General features: G+C 48.7%; 1 long non-coding RNA gene across 1 annotated transcript in view; it reads right to left on the reverse strand.

The window, feature by feature from the left end:
• LOC112476790 overlaps nt 1–24,021 on the reverse strand; it is a 67,342-nt gene that overhangs the window by 3,257 nt on the left and 40,064 nt on the right. The gene's annotated exons all lie outside the window — the stretch shown is intronic.

Consider the following 24,021-nt stretch of genomic DNA (forward strand, 5'->3'; position numbering starts at 1 on the left):
GCAGAATGTGACCGATAACTCAGGAAAGTGTGCTCTGTGCAGCAAGCTCACACTTTTTTTTTTCTAGCACATTCACCCCACGGCAGTCTCCCCCCAAACCGCCGCCCGGGGGACCTCGTTGTTTCGCGTTTAACTTGTGTTCCAACCAACCCTATTGTCATTCTGAATAACGTGCGACTCTAGCGAAACGCGGTTAGTTTTAGCAAATCCAAACAAACGCGCCTCGTCTCCTCCAAAAATGCAGTCATCGTGGAAGCTCGGAAGGGCTTTGCCGACGCTCGAACCGGTTCTGAAGTCTTCGCTCAGCGTTATCCTTAACGCCTGCCACAAATTAGGTTCAATAACGTCACCGGCAGCAAATTTATTTCCCTCGTGTTCTACTTTATTTTCTGGGAGCAACCCAAAGCCATCCGTTCAGGAATGGCCATGCCGTCTGGGTTTCAAGTTCAGGAAGCGAGGCAGCGTCCCAGGGGACAAGGAACGTTCTGGATTTAAAACCTGTGGCAGAGAAGACTGCGCTGTTCACGGTCGACCCAGTTTCAGCGGCCACAGCCCCACCCAGGTCCAAGGCTTGCACCGCTTTGCCAGGAAAATAGAAAAATCAGCCCTAGGAGGGACAATCCCCGTAATTCATGAAATAAAGGATGTGAAAGGCGTCCGTTTCCACAGTGAATTTAATCTTTTTGACCTAAAAGAGGACAGTTCTTTAGAGGAGCTGAAACAGCTTACTGGTGTTTCACACGCCGAGAGTGAGTTAAACGCCGCCTTGAACACTGGTCTGCTTCCTGTGTGTCTGAGTCATGACTTTACGTTTGCTTCGAGAATCACCCTTTCAAGGACATTGCTCATAACATCGACTTATTTTTAGGTTACCAAAAAAAAAAGACTTCCCGGGGAAGATTTATTGACAAACACACACCCGTCTGGTTCCCCCGGAGATGGATTTCACATTTTCGCTGAGAAGAAACAACCAGAAGACAAAGCTGCGTTAGGACAGTGGTTTCTGTTCTCGGCGGAACTTTCTCGGTTGCCTGACCTTCCCGGTTTCTTTCAGATGCAAACTGAAAACGGAGTTTGAATGTCAAGCTTGTTATAAATCCTTAAAAAAAAAAAAAAGAAAGAAAAAAAAGTGGATAAGGGTGGCCGGCCATGCCGTCTGGGTTTCATGCCGGCCTTTCCGTCCTGCCTCACTGTTGATGGGTTTGGGCGCTCTGCGCCCCAGATCACGGCCTCTGGGGGCCCTGCGTGTTTCCCGCTGGAGGACACGGGGAACACAGCAGAAGCGGGAAGGTCGCCCTGACCTCTGCCACCTCGGCCTTCTTCCCTGAGGCAGGTCGTGAATGCTGCAGGTGACAGGTGCCGTCGAAGCTTGTTCCACGAGCCCTCCCCTTCCCTGTGATGTGTGCCCCGTTAAATCCTGTCGCAGAGGGAGACAGGCTTCCTGCCAGGCTCTCCTCGACTCTTGAGAAAACGTGGAGTAAAAGGTATGTGTGCTTTTGTCCTGTGAACCGTTCGCACAGCCGTTTAATTTTCAGCCAGAGACCCAACGCGGGTGCCGGACGATGCTTTCCTCCCCCGCAGCGTAGTAAGGACAGCGAGGAATCAGACTTCTCATCATCACGTGGTCCTCCTGTGTTCCCCTCCAGGACCCAGTAAGAGATCCAGCAGCGGCTGGTCGGGGGCCACAGGGGAGGGGTTTCGGGATGGAGAGCCGGGCCATTTAGAGGGGAGCAGCTGGGGGCTGATCTGCAGATGTGCCAAGCTGGACAGGCTGCCTGCACAGCTCACGCCGGCCCGCTCACTAGCGTTAGGCGGCCACGGCGCGGGTGCCCACGGTTTACTGCAGGAAGAGCGAGAATCGATGAGTTCCTCCTCCCTCCCTGCCCACTTTGCCGCCCGCGTGATTCCCGCATTCCCTGCGACTGTTCCTCACGTGCTGCCTCTAAGTGTCTGTCCACTCACAGTGACCTTTCTTATCAGACGAACCACAGGATGCTGAACACGTGACTGTCGAAGTCACGGTGCGTGGACACCATCTCTCCTCTCTCGGGACGGGACGAATGGTGTATTGTCCGCACCTTTTCTGGACATCCTGGGTGATCAGTGTTCCCGCTCCTTGGCAGAAGCCACTACGAACACAGACGCTTCAAACGACACGCGTTTGTCACCCAGCTTCTGCACGTCGGGGACAGATGTGGCTGCGGAAGGCCCTCCGCTGGTTGTCCAAGGCTGCGGGCTGGGCGTCCGTGGACGCTGTGTTCCCGTCGGCATGCTGCGTTTGCTTCCAAGCCCCCGGCCGTCGCTGGAGTTCATGCCCCTCAGCCCTCAGGGCCCGTGACAGCGGGCGTCTGCGGGGACAGCCAAGAGCCTGCCGCTTCCCGTCTCTGGCCTCTGCACCTTTGAAAAGGCGCAGGGAATTAATTGTTCAGGGGGAGCCAGGCGACCGGCCGCACGATGAACTCTACCTGTGAGGAACGTGGACCACCTGTGCAAGATGATGTCTGCGCAACCCCGTCCCCCGTGCTGCGTGGCGGAGGCTGGCCCCGGAGGGGCGCCCGCCACAGGTAGACCACGCCGAAGGTCAAGGGCGGGGATTACAAGGCACGTCCAGGTGAGCCATGGGAACCCGGCAGGCTTTGTCCAAGTCCTGCCTCCCGCGCCGAACACAGCATCGGACATCTTCATATGCATCCTGCGCTACGCTGTCACACGGCTGGGGAAATGGGTTTCGCCTGAGACTTGAGCAATGTCGATTTTATTTGAAAGGTCATCTCCCTTTTCACCTTTCCCCAAAAGACTTAATTAAGCGGCAGATAGCGCTAATGAGAAATTTTGCTGGTGTCTGAGAGATGAGGCTCGCGGAAGAACTGTGTCCTCTGTCTTTTTATATAATTTCTGGTAGCAGCTTGTCTGCTTTATCCTCAGCGGGGTTACCTTGGTCATTCCGGGCAAGAGACAAAGTTTAAGGACCCCCCCCAGCCGACAGCCGCACAAGCCCGTATGTGGTACCCTAACCCATCGGGGTGGTATCAGGATGTGGGGCCTTTAGTAGGGGACCGGGGGAGGTCAAGGGCATACCCCATTCAAGGATCCCGAGTCTGCCCGTGCCTGGATCTCGGACGTCCAGCCCCCAGGACTGTGAGGTAGGCCCCTTATTTGAGCCCCCTGTGGAGTTCACCACGTGGGGTGAGTACCTGACTGACTACAGCTGTCCAATTGTCCTCTACAGAAGCCATAAGTGACATTTCATGGGCTAAGCTCATTGTCACACTACGTTAGCACGGGCCCTGTGCACTTCTCGGAACTCTGATAAGCATGTTTACTTACAGAACCTCAACAGGCAAACAACATCGAGTTAATTAGGTCAGGGACAGTTTCGAGCTTTGCATGCCTAGTGGCGTTCTCTGCACGTCCGCAAAGAAAGGGCATCTTTAAACACGGTAAACGGTAGGAAAATGGCCATCGTGTGACTCTGTGGCTGGGGGAAGGGAAGGGGTGGTGGGCACCCCCCACCCGAACCCGTCTCCTCCCCAGAAAGACAGACGTTCCCTCTGACCGGCTCTCCACAAACCATCGGCCATCCGCGTTTTTAACCTCAGTTGATCCCTCCGGAAAGTGGACCCGGCAGTTAAAGTCACACACACACCGTGTCTCCTTGAGCGAGACACTTCTGCCATTTCTGCTGGCCCCGCCTGCTATGCGTTTCTTCCTCCTGGGTGAACCCAATAAGTAGTCAGAACCAAATGTCCTAGTCAAGCATGGAGCAGCTCTGTTTCAATTCCGTGTTTCCGATCTATTTTCATAGTACCCTCATTGTGTCACAAGAGCCTACTGAGCTCCCCAAGACAAATAAAAATGTTACCCAACCATCCTGCTTTAAACAAATAAAAGCTTCGGCTCCTTTCTTTGTGTTTACTGTTTATCGCGAGCGTCCTGGCTCCCTCGCTGTCTCTCATGCATATATAAAAAAAATAAAATGTTTATAACTTGTATATGTTATTTCCAATAGAAAGTATATTTCCCGTGGGTTGTCTGTCTCATGATTTTTTTTATCCTAAGCACCTTAATGCAAGATTAAAGCATCAGAGACACGAAACACCGTCTGTCGAACAAACAAATCATTTCATCTCCTGGCGAGTTTTTAATTTCGATCTGCCCTTCCTGTTTGATGAACAACCATGTCTCTGTGTTTGGGAAACTGGTGACTGATGCATCTTGACTTTTTGGGTGCAGCATGGAAATCCCACGTGCAGGGAAAGCCCCAGGGTTGGCCGTGCGATGTGGAAGGATTATGCACTGGCTTCTCTCCCATCTTTTTTTCTAAATTCCTGCCCGCTTGCGGCCCCGATGTGACCCCTCCGTTCGTACCGACGCTGCTCCGGGTTGTCCTAGCTGCAGAAACCAGCCCGGCGTTTCGTCACATGCAGGGAAAGTCCTGGCTGGGCTCTCGGTGGACTGACCACAGCCTTCTTTAGAGAAAGGCGTGTCAGTTAGAGGGACAGAGAGGTGAGATCGAGTGGCCCCGTCCTGCCCAACAGAGGAAGGTTACGTTAAGGTGACGTGGGAGGGATGCTGTGGGACAGAGTCCGTCTCCCTGTGGTTTCCGGCTGGCAGAGGCTGCCTGCTCTGTTTGGGTCACAGCTCATTCGAAGCCAGCGTCTGCCAATGACCCTCTTTCCCCTGTCACATGCCCTCCCCTGAGGCCCCGACCGCCCGCCTCGGAGGCCCCGTGTGAGTACACGGCACCACGCCGATAACCTGGGGTCACTCCCCACCTCGACGCCCTCAACTCACTCACACCCGCAAAGGGCCTTTGACTAGTAAGGTGACCCATTCCCTGGTTTGGGGATCGGACACGCACAGCGTTGGCGGAGTCATTATTCAGATAATGGTGGGGGTGGGGGGTTTTCCTCAAAGTGTTGCTCGTCAAAGGGTCCAATAGCAGGTCAGATATGAAAGGAGCATCAGAACAACGAGGCTGCAAACAACGGGGCTCGTCCTTGGTCCCCAGCGTCCCCACCGCCCGCGCCCTCAGCCTGTGGCAACCTCCAATCGCTCCTCTGTATCTCTCAGTTGGGGCTTTTCCTGTCTGTTTTGTCGCGTTTTCTCTTTCTAAGGTTCTGCATATAAGTGAGGCAGATCATACAGTGTTTGTCTTTCTCTCTCGGACTTAGCACGATGCCCTCCAGGTCAGTCCATGTTGTCACAAATGCAAGGTTTCCTTCCATTTACACCTGAATAACATTCCATCTGCAGCTATTCATCTACCGACAGACAATGAGGCCGTCTGCGTATCTTCTCCGTGACAGATCGCGCTGCAGTGCCTGCGGGAAAGCAGATACCTCTTCGAATGGGCGATTCCATTTCCTTCAGATGAATACGCAGACATGGGATTTCTGGGCCATATGGTAATTCCGTTTGTCATTTTTGGAGGAGCCTCCATACCGTTGTCCACAGCGGCTGTACCCCTTTGCTGTCCCCCCAGCAGTGGGTGAGGGCTGCTTCTCTCCCCGTAGCTGGTTTTCCCTCCTCTCTTAATGAAAGCCATTTCAATAGGTACAAAGGGATGTACCTATTAAACACTGTGGTTTTAATGTGCGTCTCCCCGGTGATGAGTGATGCTGAGCATCTTTTCATGTACCCGTGGTCCATCTGTGCATCTTCTTCAGGAAAATGTCTATTGAGGCTCCCTGACACGGACATCTTTGACACGTGCATTTGGTCTTCGGGCTACGTCACAGAACGGGGAGCTCACTGCTCTGTGGGTCCGAATGCCTGATGTTGCTCGGTGACCATTAAAAGAAGTATCTACCCGTGACCAAGGCTTCATCCTTTAGTCAAAATAGCACATTTCCAAACTGAGTATTTTAGCTTTTTATGTGATCTTCACTTAGCTCTTTTCCCAAGGTGAGATGCTATTTATATATCCCCGACTCATCTTAAACTATTTGTTTTTCTGATGTCGCCAAAGAAAAGAAAAAAATGTCCCAAATATCTGCAAAAGAATGCAAATATGAGTGTGCTGCTGATAGTCAACTGTTCTTGACCTCCGGAAAAAAAAAAAAAAAAGGCCATTTAACGTGGCTCTGCCTAGAAACAACCCCTCATGAAAAAGTTGCTGTTTATGCCGTCATTCCTTATGAGACTGTGAATTCAGAGAGAGAAAAGATGGATATTTTGGATTCACTGTCGGAAGTAGTTTGTACTGAATTCAGGAAGTAGTGATGCATTGATCTAGTCATTCTTTCAATGGAGATTTATGAATATTGATTGGGTCTCCAGACACGTGTTGCATTCCGTGGGTGTAAATTAAGAGAAAACGTAGTGTCTGCCCTAAAGAAATCCTCACTGTGGTCTGATCCCACCACGTCCTAGGACAGGTGTAATGCCCCTGGCGTTGTGGAGTGTTCGCTGTGGTCTCAGAGTATTTGAAGACCCCAAGGAAGACGTTACCCGTGGCTTTTATAACGTTCAGTTAAACACACGGAGGTGAGGGCAGCGTCAAGAAGTCAGGCTGGAGGCACAGAAGAGCTTCGTGACAATAAGGCCCACCCTGCCCTGAAAAGTCAGGATACGTCGGTCTTCCAGGAGACGCCGAATCACCGCGTGGATCCTGTTCGAGCTTGGGCAGGGGCCAATGACATCTCAAGGGCTTTTGTGGTTGTTGAGTTCTGGGACTCTCCTCCAAAGGCGTCACCTTGTTGCTGCCCCATGCCCTGGGGGAAAAATAAAGATAGAGAATAAAGCCCTTCGGCAACTTTGATTAACTTTACGAAAAGAACGAGATCATGTGTCTGAAAGGGGAACTTGGGATTTCCTAGATGATGAGTGTATTTAGAAGCGCCACAAAGAATCATGGTCCTGCTTCGGAAAATGGTTCAGGGGTGGCATCGTGTCTCCAACGCTCCAACGCTCAGTGGCTGCCTAGCCGTACTGTGATTTCCCGGGATTAGGGCTCGTTGCCGTGGCGGTGATTCCGTTCGATTGTGCGTGGCGTTGTGGTGACATGGCCACTTGACCCCTTCCGAGCGCTGGCATTCTTTGGGGGCTGATTCGCAGGTAATGAGGTAATATATTTACGTACCGTGCAGAGCATTTTATTTTGGGCTACACGTTAAGTATACATTTTCCTGTAGTAAATGCTGCTAGTTGCGAAGGAGTTGAATGGATTTTCAAGAGAAACTGTTTGACACCCGACATCCTCACGTCATCCGTGTTGCCCACCTGTCTTCGGGTGCTCACGGAGGATCAATGGACAGGTGCACCATGTTTGCCAATGTCTGTTCGAACGCCATCAACTCTTTGGCGTAGAGTATGGTAAGTAGCTCCGGGGCTTCTGCCGTTTAGAGTCCAGGAAGGAGAAATCGCTGTGGAAACATGAGGCCACCCCAGGGGCTTAAGCAGCCTCCCGTCTCAGCATACTGAGGGAGCACCCTCGTGGGGCAGGCACACACGGACATGTGCAAAGCCTGCCACACACAGCGAGCGAACCCCGACCTCCATTTCTGTGCCTTTTCCATCTCCCCTAGAATCTGAGTTTCGTTTGCTCATTATTCTGTTGGTTTGTTTATTTATTTTTTTATACATATTTTATGCATCTTGCCAAGCCACCTTAAAACCTTTGTGGAAAAATACAGATGATGGACAGATGCATGGATGGCTGGGTGGCTGGCTGGCTGGCTGGCTGGATGGATGATAGATGGATGGATGGATGATGGAGAGATGGATGGATGGATAAATAGATGGATGATGCATGAATGGATGGATGGAAGGATAGTTGAGAGGATGCGATGGATAAATGGATGGATGGATGGATGGATGGATGGATAAATAGATGGATGATGCATGAATGGACGGATGGAAGGATAGTTGAGAGGATGCGATAGATGGATAAATGGATGGATGGATGGATAAAGACATGGACCGGTAGATAAATGAATAAATGGATGGATAAAGGAAAATATATGGGTGTATGGACAGATAGATGGATGGCTCAGTAGGCGAGTAAATGCGGGATCAATTCACACACACACACACACACACAAACAGCCGCAAGCTTACACGCTTAGAACAGGAAGTCTTGAGGGAACCTCACGTGGTACCACATGACCATCTGCCCAGTCCTGGCCTCTGCATGTCTCCATCGTCAACACCGCCCTTGCTTGACCTTAGCTCACCCCTCCGCTCTCGACTGGGTCCTCACTCCTCAGGTGTCCTTCCTCGAAGAAATTCTTCTCTCTCATGATGTCCTCACGCTGCCCGGAAAGGAGACGCCCCCCTTTTGCCACCCAGCCCGAACCCTCCCGAATCTAAGTCTCCCGGCCCGTATCCCATGCTTCGTGATCCGCGTGATCCCTTTCACAAGCCACACACGTGCTGCGGGTCACGCCGCAGTCAGAGAAGCCAGCGTCTGTGGACTTGCTATTACCTGCTCACTCTGCTATGTGTCCTGAGCTTGTGTCCTGTCCTGGGATCTTGACGATGATCGTACCTGGTAGTTGTCACTGTGATTCTCACTCTACAGTGAAGACTGCCAAGGATCCCAGGCGTTTGGGAACGTACCTAAGGTCGCAGAGCTGGTGAGTGTGGGAACAGAGGTAGAAAGCAAATGCTTGGCTCTGCCTCGAAGTAAGCATTCTCCCTGGGGACAGCACATCCCCAGTGGGGCGAAGCCGGTTCTTGGGACACAAAGAAAGCCACAGTCGTTTTAGGTATAGATTTCGGAAACGGCGCATGGAGAAGCAGTGTATCTGTTGTAGTTTCACGGGAGGATGGATTAGGAGTGAGTGTGAAAAAGCTCCTTCGTGAGCTGTAAGGAAGAAAGGGTCTGAAACGCTGGGTGACACCGTTTAGCTCCCAAGGGCCACAGAGCGTGGCCCCCTGTTTGAGAATGAGCAGGTCTGTGATGGATGCACGCGGCAGCGAACCGTGAGATTTTCGTTGCTCTTCTGAAGCAGCGTGATGAGCAAACGCCGACGTGGTCCCTCATGACCCCCATGGATGGATGTGGTTTAAGCCCCTGTTCGAACCTTCCTCCGAGCGTGGACTGCCCTGAGGACTTGCGTGTGACCAACAGTACACAGCAAAGATGACGGGTGTCACTTCCACGACGTCGCTCCATGAGACACTGCTTTCTGCCTTTGCAACAGACTCTCTGTCTTGGTGGCTTTTGATGAAACCATCCGCCCCACAGAGACGAGAGGATGAGAGAGACGAGACTCTCTCTCCAAGGACGTGCACGCGGCTGAGTCCTGCCCACGCTCAGGTGAGTTTGGGAGCAAGTCTTCTGCAGTCATGCCTTCGGGGGGAACCCCAGTCCCCGCTGACACCTCGGCTGCAATATGGGAGACCCCAAAGCACAGTGCCTCGCTGACACCTGCAGTGCCGACCTACGGGTGATCGGCGTGTGTCGTTTTGAGCGAATGGCTCTGTGGTCATATGTTCCAAAGCCACAGGTAACTAACGCGAGGGCTTTAAACTCCTCAGCTAGAATCCAGGAGGAAGTTAGACCCGAGAGAAGTGCATAAATCAAATGCACATTTTCTTAATTTGTTTCTGCACCACATGGCACCAGCGCAACGGATTTGAGCCCGGTTTTGCCAGCCGAATAGTGTTTCTATATATTTTATTTCCCTGTCACTGTTGTGGTAATCCCAGGATGCCCCGTGAACACAGGCACGGGGGGGAAAGGCACGGCTTTCGGTGGCCGTGAGTGACTCGGAGCCGCTGTGCCGTAGCAGCCCACCCCACGCCTCCATCCTGCTGTCCCGACTCTTCACACCCCATATTCACAGTCGTCCCAGAAGCCCAGACTCCCAGGAAAGCCCAGTAGGCAGCAGACAGGGGGAAGGAGCTTAATGTGTTTATTTGAAGCTAATTGCTTGATTTACTCGCGGGCCGGCCAGCTGCAAGACTCAGTGCAGCAGCTTGGGTGGCATTTGCCAAACTCCCATCTTTACTTAGGGAAAACCGTGACTCCCCGGGAATTCTGCCTATGTAAACACCCCGACATATGGGCCGTTTGCACAGACATATGTCTGCTCACCGAGGCCTGGAGCGGAACTTCCACCGATGCATGTCTTGCGAGGGTTTAAATTTCCAGTAAACGGGGAGGCCGTGGAGAGCCCCTCCCGCTCCTCCCTGGCCCCTCGTAGTAGGGTCTGCATGGGATGATCTAGAACTTTCTGTCTGATGCTCTGCACCCGTCAGAAAGAGGAAGTGAAGACACCGTGACAGAATCTCACTCATACTGCAGAGGACATTTTTTTTTTTTCAATCTGTTCTGGCGTGAACAACTTCCTTCACTGCCTTGGGGCCGAGACGATCAGCCATCTGTTCTGTGCGGTGCCAGAGTCCACGAGCTTTAGGCAGCACCTTGAGGACAGATAAACTTTGCCAAGAAAAGGACACAGCCTGCAACGGACAGCTGGCACATCTGGTCCCAAAGGGACTGCTCACCTCTTTGCTCAAGGCACAGAGTAAGGAAGGAGCTGGCCACCGCTCCCCAGACAAGGATGTGCCCACCCGCCTCTCTAGAGGGAGCTGTCGAGTCATCTCCTGTTGTTCCCCTTCACCGCAAAGCCACCGGGAGCTCTGTCTTTCCTGGAGTCATCAACATGCCACAGGGAAGACTGACGTCCCCTGAGCTCGCACAGTGGCGGTGGCCGTTATGGGTGAAAGCAGATGCGTTCGGAAGGCAGCGTGCACACCCCACGCAGGGCAAGACGCCCCCGCACGTGGGGTGACTCGACGGCGCCCTCTGTGTGGCAGGGAGCCTTGCCCCTGGCTTCCTCGTAATTAGAGGACGTGGCTCCCAAATCGGCCGCTGCTATAATTAAAATGCAGTAGTGGGTTTTTTGGGAAGCCAAGAATGTCTGTGTAGCATCCGTCCCATGCGTTAGACGCTAAAGGAATCACAGGCCCGACGGCAGGCGGGGTTCCCAAGTCGGGGACTAGAACACAAGGGGAGGGGGAGGCTGTCGGGTGACCGTGCAGAGGGAGGCCTCGCCCGGTCTGCAGAAGCGGACACGTCGTGAGACATGGGCGCTGCGTCGACGTGACTGACGACAGCCCGGCGCAGCGCGACGCCTCAACCCGCAGGCCGCCCCGTGCGCCTACCCCGACGCGGACGCCGCGGCCTCGCCCTTGACAGTGAATGTGTCCCCCAGGAGCTTGTTTTGTTTTTAACGGGGGTGGAGCGCGTGGAAGACGGAAGGACAGGGGGACAGGCGGTGGGGACCGGTGAGCGTCACGCAGCACTGGGGGACGATGGGTGGACGGCGGCAGCGGTCACGACAAGAACCTGTGCCCTGTCCGTCCTCCCCGGACAGAGCTCGGCCGTGTGCGGACTTTGGCGACCTAGGTCTCTGGAGAAATCCTAGGCAGGACCTCGCACGAGCCTTTGCACTCAGGTGACAGTCTCTGCCGAATCCCAGCTTCTGCTTCGGAGCAGAGTAAGCACAGTGTTGTCAGGACACCTGTCTCGTGTCGATAGCTTATCTGCATCGGGACGCAGCTGCCAATCCATCCACCAACAAGAAGAATGTGTGCGAAGAGCCGGCGGACGGCCACACAGATAGAAATAATAATGATGATGATGAGGAGGATAATGATAATATTAAAAATAGGCCATAGAGAACGGCAAAAGATTGGAAATAATTTGGGGGCTGGAAATAGAAACGTTTACACGACTTGGGCCTAGAAAGGGGGTCAGATCCTCCCAAGGAACCGAGGCCGTCGTGATGGGGGGACAAGGGAAGGGGCTGGGACCGCGAGAGGGAGCCGGCTCGGGTGGCCTGAGGCTGTGGCCGCACACGCACCTGCCACCCTCCTGGTGAGGGAGACGCGTTTTCTAGGGCTCTACATGTCGCTTCTCACTTCTGAAACGCTCCCGTCTGGCTCCATCCTCGCGATGCGGGTCCCGGCATCGGCCGCCCACTGCTCTTGGCACAGAGCATGGCTGCTCCCTTCAGGGTCCTGTCCACCTGTCAGACGCCCTCGCAGAGTGCTTGCTGCTGGCGACGCGGACCTTGCCTGGCTATGCTGGGGGAAGGGCTCGCACAGCTGCAGCAGGGGACACACGGCCAGCGTCCTTGACGACCCAGACGGACGAGGAGGCAGAGCTGCAGCTGGCAAAGGCGGGCAGGGGTCTGTGACTGTGAGTTCGAGCACGCAGCTTATACGCATCCCCCTCCAAACCCCTCTTCCTCCGTGGCCTCTGCTTGCTGGGGGAGGGGGGAGGGGAGGACAGATGGGTGATCCCAGAACCACATCCTCTGCTTTGAGTTTCTGCCCTGGAAAAAAAGGCGAGGGTTTTCATGTGTAAGAGAGAAAAGAGAAATGCTCTTCCAAGAGCCCTGTATCTAAAGATGGGAGAAACTGCTTAAGGACCACTGCTTCCTCCTTGGAATTTACGCACCCGAATTAGGTGCCTAGGGTTTAAAAATAGTCTCCCTTAGGTATAGCTCCTCTTAGTTACATTGTTCCCCATTATATATGTAGCGACCCGAAAATCACTGGCAAGAACTAACAGCCACAATAGGTACAATAGCAATTTCATAAATACTGTAAGTTGCTACGCAGGGGCCAGTGAGGAAGCTGCCTGCACACCTGGGCTGTGCTACAAACAACCCTCATTCCCTGTGTGTGTGCGTGTGCGTGTGTGTGTGTATGTGCGTGCGTGCGTACCAGCGGCACAAGCTCCGTGCTTCGCGAGCGGCGATGGGGTGGCGAAGACCCAGGTGGGCAGGAGAGAAACCCGTCTGTCCTTAATCTCTGGAGAACAGCGAGCCACCGGAGTGATGAGCCTGACGGTTTCGTTCACGTGTATCCATCGACCTCCGCCGCCGTCTTACGCTTGTAAGTCCTGTTCCCTCTACTTTACAGATAAAGAAATTGAGCGTGTGCACCAGTGGCACAAGCTCTGTGCTTCGCGAGCAGCGATGGGGTGGCGAAGACCCAGGTTGGCAAGAGAGAAACCCGTCTGTCCTTAATCCCTGGAGAACAGCGAGCCACCGGAGTGATGAGCGTGACGGTTTCGTTCACATGTATCCATCGACTTCCGCCGCCGTCTTACGCTTGTAAGTGCTGTTCCCTCTACTTTACAGATAAAGAAATTGAGCCTCAGAGGTATGTGACTTTGTCCACGACGCACAGCTGTCCCTGCTTTTATCTGCAAACTAAGCCAGAAGCGAGGGGCGACGTCCTGCTGAGGACTGAGCTTCCTGGTTGAAAATGTTCTTTTCCTTATCGAACGAAAGCGAGCAGTCCCACTTAAGAATACCTTAAGTAACTGCTGAAGATTATCTCAAGCTCCTTGAACACCTAATTGTTTAGCACTCATTGAACTGCCATTGTCCCCTGCAGCAATAATATCTGTCTCTGCTCCCACAATGGCAGTTTAAAAAAAACAAACAAACAAACAAAAAAAACACACCCTTGCTGGCTACTGATAATGCAATGTCTCTTTCAGAAATGCTCTCTGACTACCTTTTACGAAACTGTTTGTAATATATTTCCCCATGATGTTGCAAAGCATAAATGCTCACTATTGATTCTCTTATTGAAAAATGGCATTATACGCGTAATTTAGAGGCTTGCATAAATCAAGAGAAAAGCAGGGACAGAATTCAAATTACAGAAAACTGAACAAAGTCGATCCATCCATTGGTTTTTAGTCCTTTGAAAAAATACACTTATTCCTACTGACCATTTTTCAAAGTCTTTCATCCCGTTTGGTCGCTAATCCATTGTGAAAAGTGGGATTAATTCGAAGACCTAACTGAGAAGCAATAAAGAGAATGCGAGAGGTGTTTCTGTTTTGTTTTGTTTTCATAAACAACCACTTTGGTAAGAAATAATCTAAGGAGCCAGGACAGTGAACATTGGGAAGCTGGCCTCACACGGTCCAGAGTCAGGCCGTTTGGTGACAAATGTCAACGTAGGTTCTTCTACCGACTCTGCAGGGGACAATGACGGCATCGGTCACTGTGCATGGACGTTAGAGACCAGCCTTCCTTGAATCTTTTCCCCTTTGCATTTGTACTCAGAAAAGAGTTTGTGCGTTTTGGCGAGTCTATTTGCTTAAAAATCTCCCCCTCCCAAAAAATGCCAGATTATAAGGAAATGTCTCCATTAGTGAAACCCACCCAGGGAACAGAGGTGTGACTGCCTTCCGCTCAGCCCCACCCCCACCCCGGTTTGAGATCACCTGGCACGCCCAGGGCCACCGATCTTCACAGGGGGAGCGACGCGTCGAAATGCAGGCCACGTGGAAAACAGTCTGTGGAGACCCCATAAGCTAAAGCTAAAAGGAGAGAGAGAGAGCTCCAGTTAGGGGCGGGGTAGAAAGAGATGCAGAAAATGAGGTTCAATGAAATCTCCCCAGGAGTTTGGCCTACGTTTGGCTCGAAATGAAAATGAACATGAGTTTTTATTTCGTTCCAGCCAATATATATATATATATTTTTGGTCCATAATGGAGGTCCTTACAGGTGCTAGCTCAATCACGTAGCACTAAAAAGTTAAAAAGCTTTCTGTTAAGGTGTGACATTCCGACAGAAATCGCACATGTCCAATGAAACGGATGATCACAAAATGCTGGACCCACCATCTAGGTAAAAAAAAATCAAGCCTTTTCTGCATCTCAGAAGCATCTTCCAGTCTCCTTGCAAAAAGAAATATCTGCTTTCCTAAATACTAACACCATCGATTAGATTTGCCTGACTTTAATGTCATTGTATAAGTGGAATCATATAGTGACAACTAGCGGTGTAGCAATTTTTACCCTGGCTGCGATGTAAACGAGTTCCAGTTTCTCCTCGTCACTAACGAGGACTCATAATGTCAGTCCTTGTCACCGTAGCCATTTTGGTGGTTGGGTGAAGGCTTCTCACTGCAGTTTCAGCGTGAACCTTACTGATGCGGAATGAGGCTGGGTATCGTTCTCATGTGTGCATCAGGCAAATCTTCTGCCCGCTTGTTCAGCTGAATCGTTAGTGTTTTCCTCACTGATTTGTAGGAGCACTTTTTCTACTCAGTATGTGAAACTTTGGCTATTTTAAAATGCTGTGTCGTCTCCCAATTGGTGTCTTGGCTTTTTACGCAGTGACGTCTTTTGCGAACACAGAATCACGGGAGTAAACGATTCGTAAGTTTTCATTGAAGCACGCCGTTCTGAGGAGCGTGAAGAAATCTCGCACCGCCCCCCTCTGTCCCTCCCGGCACACGAATGCCCCCTCCGTCTCACGTCTCCGTGCTGCGTGCACCTGTCAGTCACTGGGCAGAGGTCTTAGTGCTCAGATCAACAGTGCTTATGGTCAAGTCACTCTTAGACTAGCCTAAGGCTGCATCGCAGTGCCCATGTCATCACGAGAAGGGCGAGGACGGTATAGTAGGATATTCCGAGAGAGACAGAGAGAGACCACGCTCAAACTGTAATAACTTTCATTACGGTTTATCGTTATACTGGTTCTATTTTATTATTATTGTTTTCAGTCTCTTAATGCACCTAATTTATAAACTGAGCTTTGTCATGGGCATGTACGTGTGTGAAGAAACATGACATATACGGTTTGCTGCTAAACATAACTTCAGGCATTCACTGGGGGTTTTGGAATGTGTCCCCCATGGAGAAGTGGCTGTGTGTCGCATCATTAATTTGTACAGTGGCCATCGAGGTATTCCCTGCTGCCTCCGTGTTTTAAGGTTCAATGAGAACATTACAAAGGTCAAATAAATTGCCTGAGATTACACGGCCATCAGAAAGACAGACAACTGGACGCCAGCACCGTCAGAGCCTGAACGACATGCCTCTTCCGTGGGAAGGGAGCCTGTCGCCTAAGACAGAGCACACTCGACGTTTTTCCATGGCAACTGCTATGTAAAAATATGAAAACTTTGCCTTTCTCTTCTCGTGTGTGCTCAGGAAAATACTCGGCCTATTTACCAGAAATAAATACTAAATTTTATAAATTTTGTATCACTTAGAGTTTCATGTTTCTTTTTTTAAGTCCCAGCAATAGCTTTCCTGTAAAAGGCTTTTGTTTGCACATCTATCAAACATATTTGACTCCTGACACATAATAGCATACCAGTTTTGACTCTCTGTTCCTCAACGGGCAGTATTTGTTTAAAATGTCTCTGATTTGGTTCTTCAAAGCACGAGATAGGCGTTGAATAGGGGCTCAGAGACTCTGTTTTGTGGAACCTCGATCCAGGTATTTTGAATTTCTGCTGGAGACAGGTTCGAAGGTCAGCTGTCCAAACCATTTCAGAAATTTATCAGCATTGCCAGGAAAAAAAAACAAGTCCCAGAAATCAGGCCTTTAAAATAGCACTATAAATTAATGAGAACATCAGCATGATGAACAACTGTTTTAATCCATTGGTGTTATAAATCTATACTTAACATATGCTATATATACATATGTACATATGGCGTAGCAGCATATGTTGGTGTGCTTTGCGTGGAGGTGTGCGTGTGTGTGGACACGTAAATGTATTCACATATAATGCTATTACTCTTATGTATGAGTATATTTTTTAGATGTACTTTCCCCCCTTTTTAAAACTAAATTTTTTGGGGTGACTTTAGGTAAAACATCACACCGTTTTTGAGGGCAGATTTCTGTAACTCAGCATCCGTGGGTCCCATTGCATGCTCAGCGCTGCAAGTCCAGTGTCTTCCGTCACTATGTATGTGACCCGTGGACCCTCGTCGTCCTGTCTCCAACCTCTTCCCCTCTGGGAAGCCCCATCGTCTGTCTCTCTGAGTCTGTTTGTCGTTCGTCGTTTTCTCTTCTGTATTATCCAGATGAGTGAAACCATATGGTTTTCTTTCTCAATCTGACTTATTTCCCTCAGCATGATTCGCTCAAACTCCACCCCGAGCGTCACAAATGGTAAGATTTCATCTTTCCTTATGGCTGCCCTTTTATACGTGAGTTGGATAAAAATGCGATATACGTATGTCAATGTGTGTATCGTATATGTACCATAAAATATTTATCACAACTTTTTAAATCCACATGTTATAAAAGACCATCTAAAATATACTCCCTGGAATATGTAAGCATATGCATCAGAGTGTAACTGCTCTGTGTGAACACACACACACGCACACACACGCACACACACACACACACACACGCACAGAGCGCATCAAACACATACCGCTCTCGAATGCACATACATATGACAAAGAAGCACAGAGCGCACCTAACATATACCGCTCTCGAATGCACATACATATGACAAAGAAGTCTGTGTTTGGTGCACGTTTCTAACAACATACAGATTAAAACAATGACGAATCATGCTGATTTCTCTACCAGGATTCACACAGATTATACAAATTATAATCCCTGGAATTTACTCTATCTATCTTCGGAGATTTTCAGGAAACGGTGGAGAGGTGTGTTACCCTCTATGAGCCCGCAGAGAGAGAGAGTGTGTGTGTGCGTGCGTGTGCGTGTGCGTGTGCATACGGAGAGAGAGTGTGTGTGTGCGTGCGTGCGTGCGTGCGTGCGCGTGTGCGTGTGCACGCATCACTTCTCCGGGGCGTCACCGCAGGTCACGCAGCTACAATGGGCAACAGGCAAACCGGACGTCGCAATGAAGCCTCTTCATCCTAGACATGTCTCACCCGGATGACAAACCGGAGGAAAAACTCATGGACATACATCAAATATCGGGAACCTTTCAAGCAAAGGTCACGACCTGGGAGGAAACCGAAGGCTTGACCAAATCACTTCTCCGGGGTGTTACGGCAGGTCACGCAGCTACAATGGGCAACAGGCAAACCGGACGTCGCAATGAAGCCTCTTCATCCTAGACATGTCTCACCCGGATGACAAACCGGAGGAAAAACTCATGGACATACATCAAATATCGGGAACCTTTCAAGCAAAGGTCACGACCTGGGAGGAAACCGAAGGCTTGACCCGAGATGTCACACGTTTCCTAGTGTCACGGGCATGGCCACTGGATGCGAGCACTTTAATCTGCACACGCTCTGTCTGAGTGGCAGCCGCGCCTTTCAAGTGGATGCTGGCTCGGGCCACGCAGCGGGCGCTCAATTCCTGTACAGACCTGACGGATTAAAAGGCGTAGACATGTTTCCAGAAATCCTAGCCTCGTGCCAAGGCTGTCGATGGCACTCCGGCCTGTCACGCTGTCTCTGAGAGAACAGGACACTGTTTTGAGGAGGTGCCCGTGATTGACGGCATTAACATTCACAAGGAAGGGAGGGCCAGACGCGGGGCGGAGAACCTTACATGTTCCCTCCCGGTTCGATAGAGAACACGGCCCACAACGCATCGGAGATTTAATGCGATTTCTCTTTTACCTCATCCTTCGAGGAGTTTTTGTCTCTGTTCAGAAAGTATAAATTCTCCCTTCTGTCTTCAGCGCAGGCGATGTCTTCAGGTGCGGCGCTGAATGACTGCCAATGGATTCTTTGTAGGCAAAGCATTACGAGAGGGACGGCTCGCGAGGGGTGAAAACAAAGATTTTACAACTTCGAGGTGGAGGAAAGTACACTTAATCAGATTCACGATGCCTGAGTCATATATAACTGTGATATTTCGTGAGAACGAAAGCACTGTCTTCTGAAAGGGAGAATTTAAACTTTTGCTTCAAACACAGAAATGCTACGAATCACGGAGCTTTTATCTTCACCTCGGCGATGACAGGCCCGACACGCGGTGCATTATAAACCCACAGGCTTCTTCTGAAGATGCTACAGACCTTGTCTATCTCTTGGTGCGTTTAAGCACGCCTGACAGTTTTCACCCCGCTTGCCGACCTGCCCTCGAGAATTCCACCAGCTCACTACGTCCTAAACCAGGGTGGCCAGTTTGGAAGAGTTTTACGAGACTCAGTTTATGGAAATCATCATCTCGGTTATGTGACCTTGAGCTGCCAAGAACACAGCCAGTTCCTCGGCTGGAATTATTGCATTTGAACTCATCATATTGTCTCAACTTTTAATTTTCTTTCACCAAGATCAGAAAATGTGGATTGTATGACATTGGTCCTTTGGGAAATGTTGACCTTTCTTTTATAGCCGAGGAGATGGCTAATTTTTGTGTATATATCTATCCTGTGTTCCTAAAACAGATAAACAGACAAACAAAAGTAGTTGTGGGTGAAAAATCCAGGGCCGACCTCATGGCACACCCTTATTAATCGTATTGCCCGAAATTTAATGTCCGTATCTCTTTCATACTATTAAACGGTTTGATATTTTCAATTTCTAATTAAAACTGTTTATAAATATTTTTGACCCCCTCAAGTTCCGTCATTGGTGTTGAATGCATTTTGACATTATATTTTCGGGGTTGCATATATTTTTATGATGGATGAGCCCTCTTATTCTAGAATTTTCTATACTATAGCATTCTTTTCCATTCTTTCATTATAAATTGCTTAACCTAAATTTGATGTTGTCAGGCAATAAAATTGCTATCCCAAAGCGAATGCCGTTAGCAAGGATGCGCAAAGAATTAAACACAAGAGGAAAAAAAAAAATACCGTCAGCAAGGATGCGCAAAGAATTAAACACAAGAGGCAAAAAAAAAAAAAAAGGACAACCTAGACTTTGTCAAAGTTAAAATCTCTTGCTTACTAAAGATTATGTTTAATAAAGTCTAACAGTAAGCCAAAGACCGCCAGGAAATTTTCACAACACATGTAGAAGCAAAGACTTATATCTTGAATATAGAAAACACTTTTTAAAAGTCATTAATTAAAGGAAAAGCAATCCCTTAAAAGCGGGCAAAAGTCTTAGACACTTCACTAAAAAAAGTATACAAAGGACCAAGGAGAACATCAAAAAGTACTCAAAATGATTAGTCATAAGGGATAAGCAAATTAAAACCTCAAAAATACAACACTTTTCACAAGCTAGAGGCCCTGGAGTTAAAAGCAATGACAGCTACGTATATTGGCCCTTCATATATTGCTGGCAGAAATAGAAAGTGGTCCGTCCGCTTTGAGAAACTGACAACGTCTTACAAAATCAAAGATACTGACCCTGTCTGTTCTCTGCACTTCTATGCCTCAGTATTTACCCCAAAGAATAATCTTTTCTTAAGTCTACAGAAAGAGTTGACTATTCCTAGAAACTTTATTATAATAACCGAAGTCTGTGTGTCACCCAAATGCCCACCGAGAAGAGAATGTGTGAATTATAGCATCGCCACACCAGGGAATTGGAACCAGCACTGGAAAACAGCACAGAACTGACATGGAAGATGAAACACTGTATCAGTGGATGCATATGAAGTTCAAGAGAAAAGATGACTCTATAGTGATCGAGAGGAGAAAAATGACCCCTCGCGACGGACGGTGAGCCTCACGAGAGGACTTGCTTCGGTCTTAAAAACGTTCTGCCTTAATGGGGATGTTGGTTACGCGAGCAGGTACATTTATGAGTTTGTCGAATTGTGCATTTCCATTTGTGCTTTTCACAGTCTATAAATCTGAATATAGGTAGACACTAAAATAATGCAAAGGGTGGAGAGAAAAAAAGTGTAGGGAGCTACCTGTATAAAAGGAGCTGGTTTCATACCTACAAGAAAGCTAATCAGCTCTGTCATGTTACCGGCAATGTATTGCGAGAATAAAGAGCAAGATCTAATCATATTCCATTTCAAAGTCTCTTAGGTAATTAGGGGTTTGAAAAGATAAGTACGAGGCAAGATCTTCATTATCATCATTAATTTTTGACATCGGTTGGAAGATTTTATCATGAAACAATGAAACAAGAAAAGAAAAGAATACATGTTATTACAGATACGAGATTCACCAATATCACATATATATAATATGATTATCCATCTAGAAAGCCCAAGACAAAAGACATTAACACTGGAAAAGTGTTCAATAAACGATCGATTAGAAGAAAATTTTTTAAAAGTTTTTCTATAAATAAGTGGTTTTAAATTAATGTTTTATACATGGCAAGGAACCCAGAAAACATTTAAAAGGAAACTGAGCAGACTACAATTGTGTATGAGCAAAAATAAAAATACGAGATCCTACTTAATGTAAAAGAAGTAAATGCATGACAAATATATCATGTCTCTCTTAAATAAACATATGAATTTAATTCATTTTCAATCAAAATCTCATTTTATAGAAATCTGACAAGATTATTTTACCTGTACATAGAAGACTAGTTTCACCAGAATTTTCTTTTTAAAAAGATAATTTTCATAAAATCATCAGGGTACAATTTGAAACTTAATATGAAGGTATAGCTATTAAAGAAAAAAATGTTACTAGGCTAAATATAGAGATGCCACCAGGGAAGGACATTTGAGACCACAGAAACAGACCGTTTGGTACCTAACGTGGCTTCTATAACATGTTAGCAATTTGAATTCCCAAGAGAGGACGAGATCCTCCAGGTAAGCATGCGGGAGTAATTGGTTAACTATTCTGAAATAATTAAAATTAGATCTCTATCTCATGTTGCAATTAAACCAACTGCAGGAGAAAGCTGTTTCATTTGACCACAGGATATTATAAAACTCAATATATCAGGCAGCGTTTAATACATTAATATAGACATAATTAATCTAGATTAATTAGCAGCTAGCACAGAAATGACCACACTTCCAAGGGAAATTACAGAATGCAAACTCGACCGTGATTTTCTCTTGAAATCTCTGAGCACAATTACAAAAGCCGCACAGAGTCCTCGTCTGACGCGCTCAACGATTTCGCTGTGTTTCCAGCAACCGTTTTTTTCCTGTGTGTCTGAAACACATTGTCCTGTGTCTTCAACCCTAAAGTTGTTCTATTAAATTTTACCTGGTGATTAAGGAAGATACAGCTGTGAGTTCCCATCGGGGAAGCAGAAACGAGAACTAGAACCTCACGGGAATTTCAGAAGCATCATGGACCAGACACGAAGATAAATTTCTCTGGATGGTTGAAGAGGAGACTAACAGCAGATGAAGAACGCGACGAAATAGAATGAGAGATGATCGAACCCAAAGGACAGAGAGGACACGTGAGTGAAGATGAGGAACGATCTCCATGACCTGGGAGAAAACTGAGGCAAAAGCGAAGGCTCAGAAAAAGTCGTTGGAAGAAACAACGAGAAAAATTCCTAAAATCACTCAAGAGCATCGACTTGATAATACGTCTGTTATACGTCTCTTTGCATTTATCCTGTTTAGGGTTAACACCTTTGACCTAAGTTGGATAAATACAGAAAAAGAATATGGGTAGCCTCAGACAGTGAAAACGATGAAAACCAAGGAAAAAGAGAGAAAAGAAGAAAAAAAAAACAAATAAAATGAGAAACTATTGAAAATAGACACAGAAAGACGTTATGTCTTAGGCTTCAAAGATAAGAGTATTTCCTTAAGTTTTAGCAGGCCAGAAACAAATGACATATCTTTAAAACCGCCTGAAGAAAAGACACTGCCAACCCATAATTCTGTACCGAGTGAAAATATCTTTCAGAGATGAAAATACAATAATTTTTAAAGAAAACAAACCTGAGAAAAATTTCACCCGTGTACCCACATGAAAGGAATCGCGGACGGGTATTCATCACGTTTCAGAGAAACAGCAGTGGCTGGAAACTTTCAATTTTTTAAAAAGTAAGTACATGGCTATAGGGGAACTGTGTCCCTCCAAATCTGTATGTTGGGGTCCTCACCCCCAGGACCCGGAACATGGCTGTATGTGGAGATGGGTCTTTACAGAGGAGATGAAGGTAAAATGAGGTCACCAGGGTGGCCCTGATCCCACAGAATAAGAAAAAGCCACGATGAATACACTCTTGCGTGGCACTTTCCGGCCCCTCGAAGCTGGCCTCTTCCACGCTGAGAACACGAGCTCACGCTCGGCTCAGGATAACGACAGACAAAATCCCAATGACAGCAAATAAAATCCACCGCTTCGCAGAACGGCGTTCCAGCTTAACCCTGGAGAGATCCGTCACAGCTCTATGTCCATGTCGAATTCCTTGAAGTCTTCTAGAAATTTCTTCAGAGTGAAAAGTATGTGCGAAATGTCCCCATCCCAGATCCCTCGCCTGTCCCCGAGAGCATGTAGACGCCTGCATCCGAATGGAACGTTCGAAAGGTTTTCTACCCCTTGACACACTTTTCAACGCTCTGACGCCAAACCATGCAAGGATTTCTTCAAAACCGGAGACGCAGACTTGGCGTCGGCCAGCCGGAGAGAGAAGGCTGAGGCTCAGCGCCGCGTACCTTCACGGCCATTCACTCCCTCGTGAGTCATTCATTTCCTTTCCAGCTGACTAGTCGATGGCCAGGAATTCCACAAATCGAGCATCGTTTTTCTGCCGGATGCAGTGAGGCAGAAAATGCAAAATCCCTGGCTCGAAATGCAAGTTGGAGGAAAGATTAAAAATAAATAAATAAAAGTAAAGAGAAGGGAATTTTAAATAACTCAGCAGAAATATATTGCATTCTATTAGGGGGTGATAAGCATGAAGATGAAGTCGGAAATACTGATCACTGATCGGGGTGGGAAGGGGCCCGATGCTGGATACGGTTATATGCGATCCCCCAGTTCTGAACTGGGACCTGCTTCCTGTGTGGCCCACCCCACTCCCCGCAAACACCTTCCCCACGTGAGTACGTCTGCTGTCACAGAACCCCACGAGGCAGGCACGCATTATCAATGTCCCCTGCCCTAGGCACGTGGCGAGCACGCGCTGGAAAAGCGTCGCTCTGAACCAGGACGCAGGGTGACCGTCTCTGCCATCCGACCCTGGTCCCCTGCATCTCGGGACTGTCCGACTGTCGTTCACGAGGCCAGCTCAGCGGGGATGCCCAGGCCAGGGAACGTTCCGGCCACCTTTCGATCAGGGCAGCTGGCATTGCGGAAGGACAGCTCGGTGACTCTCGAAGGCGCCGACTGAAAACAAAGAGCTGGACTTTGGGGACACTGAGGACGCGGGTCCCTGGCAGTGCTGCCCAGCCTGCTGGCCGGCGTCTCCCCAGGCCTGCCGTGCGCACGGAGCCCGTGACA

Source organism: Pteropus alecto, unplaced genomic scaffold, assembly GCF_000325575.1.
Source record: "Pteropus alecto unplaced genomic scaffold, ASM32557v1 scaffold142, whole genome shotgun sequence".
Taxonomy (NCBI): domain Eukaryota; kingdom Metazoa; phylum Chordata; class Mammalia; order Chiroptera; family Pteropodidae; genus Pteropus; species Pteropus alecto.